We start from the raw sequence: 3,501 nt of genomic DNA on the forward strand, positions 1-3,501 counted from the left end.
TTTATTTATATTTTTGAATTTATTTGAAATTTTAACTAGAAAACAAATGCATATTATACATATTTATATCCTAGCAGATGCCTTAATTACACGTGTTTCTATGCCCCACCCCCCACCAAACAAGAAGCATGCTTTGTCCTCAAAGCATTTAAATAAAGAGGGTAGAAAAATACCATGGAAACGCGTGAAATTCTGGAACATCTGCAAAACAAGGTTAAAACATACTAATATAAAAACTGACGCAACTCTATAAGAGTTCCACCCATTATGGGGTTAACAAGAATCAAATTGCTTGGGACATAAGCAGACACTAACTAGAATTAAAACTTACCTTATATCCCGCTTTATTCATCATCCTCCTCATCCTCTTCTTCTATAAAGAAGTGAGGTTCCTTCGCGTCCTGCCATGCCATGATAATTTGCCAAGCTTCCCGCCATTTATCATCTATTATTGCTAACCTATTAAGCGCCACTTGGTCTGACGGGGTGTAGGGTTCAACCTGATGAGGTTGTATCCTCCACCCTTGCCAAGTCATTGCACGGAAAGATCGAATAATACTATTGGTGGGTCGCACAAAGCGATTAATCGACCGTAATCCAATCCGTGAAACGTGTACAAAAACAGGAAAGAAACATAGCATAATACGGAAATTAGAACAGGCATAAGAAGGTACTTATGCCTCATGCTATGGGCTCGTGCTAAACTAGACATCAAGGTTCGGGAAGGTCATGGCACATACGCCCCGTGGCTAAAGCAAGGAAGACGCTGCAAGTGGCATCATTCACAGAAGAAAAACATCATTCCCCTAAAATATTTAGCATGATCCAAAACATAACAGTTCCTATGTTCATGGACAGGCTACCAAAAGCGACGTTATAGTCCCCTTGGTCCTCGATACGGAAAATGCCTGCCCCATACGACTCATGCAAAAACTCATAAGTGTAGACATGCATATTATCTACCCAATAACACCATGGGTCTTGTATTTCAGCGGGCATAGCAAGTCCAAGAACAAATGCTAGCAAGAACCTGGTAATTTCCATTGGTTCATCATCAATGTTGATGGAGAACACTTGTTCTCCACCTGGTCTCTCAAAGAAAATGCAGTTATCATAAAAATAAGATGCTAGTGTTGGAGAATAAGGTTCAGCAGGTCTTACCATAAGCGGTTCCCAACCTACGTATGTGATCGCCTCGCGAAACCAAGCACCATAAGTAGTGCTTTGGAACAAGTCTTCGAAAGACTGTTCCGGTATTATTGTAGGAGATGTCATCTCAAAATGATGCTCTGGAACAGCTACAAATGATCTGAGAACAACCCGCAGAAAACTGGAAATTTTTGTGTTTACAAGGTCAGGGGGCGGGTGCGCTCCACTTGGGCGCAGGTGCGCTCGATGATTTTCGAGTTCCAGTGTTTGGGCGCGAGTCACGCTCACCTTGGGCACGGGTGTGCTCTGTGCAAAATTTCAGAAAAATGAGTAGGGGCGCGAGTGCGCTACGAGGTGCTGATGGTTGAAAAATGAGACGAAACGTGGGAAACGTGGGAGTGAAAGGTGAGTGATGGAAGTTAGGTGTAGTGTGGGTTGTGAGTGTAGAATGAATGAAGTTTATATAGGTTTTAAGTTGCTAAAACGGATCGGGAAGTTGCCAACAAGTTTTTACGGCAGTTTCCGGAAATACTAAAATTTCCAAACCCGAAAACGGAAACAACTCATATTCTTAATTCTAAAACAACCCTAGTATCTTTTAGGTTGAATTTAGGATAGAATCTACCCATTTTATCGAGATTTCATCCTACCATGATATTTATTCATAGATATGCCTAATCGGCCATATTCTCACCCTGACTCGAAATAACTTCTAAAAACGAGGGTCATATAAAAATCATGCTGAAATAGATAACACCACCCCCAAACAATTTGGGAAGGTGGGATCAATATTAAACAACCACGCACAATAAAAATAACCGCATTATATTAAATTTTTCATTCAAAGTACATTTCACTACAAAATTCAAATTACAGAATTAAAACTTACATTAAAATAACTAACAATAATAAAACTACAAATAAAAATCATCAAGCTATACTATCCCTAAACACGTCGGTACTGGTAGCGGAGGGCACATGCTCAGGAGATGGCTCCTGAGCTCCCGATGGGCCAGCACCATTCGTCTTTCGGCGACGACGCTCGTGCCTTGATGATGTATCCTCAGAAGGAGAATCCCCGTGAGGTGGAAAGCATGCAAGCATATCGGCTCGGAACTGGCGCTGAGCTTCTAGCTCAGCCCTCATCTGTTCCCACCGCTCATCCTCTCGCTGGGTACGAATCTCAAAGTTATGGTGGATAGTAGCCTGTCGAGTCCAGAGGTCTTCGTAGATAGTATTGAGTGAACGCATGCCACGATGAATCACAGCCATCGTTCGTGATCGACCAACACCTCTCCAAAGCATCGATCAAAACAAGTCAAGTCCTCCTCATCCTCCGAGTCATTCTCATTTCCACCATCCTCCTCGTCCTCTACCCTATCCTCAGGCAATCTCCAAACTCGTTGGACACAATCCTTATAAATACGAGGATTTCGGTGTAGGGTAAGGTAACTCCTATCAGACGACGGAGTCGCTCTCAACTTCAGCATGATCTTGGTTATCAAAATAGGGAGAGGTGCAATAGACTTCCATACTCCCCTTATCATGTTAACCAAAAAATCCAAGATACAGAACTCGTACTTCTGCTCCTGGAGTATCCATAGAATGTGGAGGCAGTTCAGACCGATGTCACTGACCTTCTCCTTCCCTAGGACGTTCCGACCAATTCACTGAGTTGCAGCCAGCTGGTTGGTTCTGAGGGATGCCTGGCGAACACAATGCAAGCTCGGATTGTAGTTCCCTTCGGTAACTGTCGCGTTCATCAACAGCTCGACCCCATTATATTGGGACTCCTGTAACGTGGCATCCAGATGGATTCTAGGCGGAATGCCTAGAATCTCAGCCAACAACCCAGCAGTTACTTCTTTCCTCCTCTTCGCCACCATAACAAAAATTCTACTCCCCTCCAACTCCCTCGTGTTGTAAAACCGTCGGACTAACTCTTCGTGGTAAAAGGCTTCGGTCAAGTACCACAAGCTATTCCAATCTCTACTAATCATTTTGTCACCGTAAAACGGCACGAAGTGGTTGCCAATAAATGCTTGCTCCGGCAAAATTCGACGTTGTTGAGCCATTGGAGTTTAAACTGATTTGGGGTTTGTAGAAGGTGTAGGAAGCAATGAGGAACAACCTCACTGGAAAAAAAAAATGATGGTGGTGGTGGTGTGGTGGCGCGGCAGCTTGAATTTTTTTATTTTTCGGTGGTTTTTGATGATTTAAATTGGTGGAGGTGGTTGTGGTACGGTTTTGAGAAGATTTGGAGTGGGTTTTTGATGTTTCGCGTGGGTGTATTGTTTTTCTTTTTAATTTTATTTTTTTAGTTAGGGTTTGAAGCTTTTTGGTTGTTAATGG

Source organism: Coptis chinensis, chromosome 5 (assembly GCF_015680905.1).
Source record: "Coptis chinensis isolate HL-2020 chromosome 5, ASM1568090v1, whole genome shotgun sequence".
In the NCBI taxonomy this organism is placed as follows: domain Eukaryota; kingdom Viridiplantae; phylum Streptophyta; class Magnoliopsida; order Ranunculales; family Ranunculaceae; genus Coptis; species Coptis chinensis.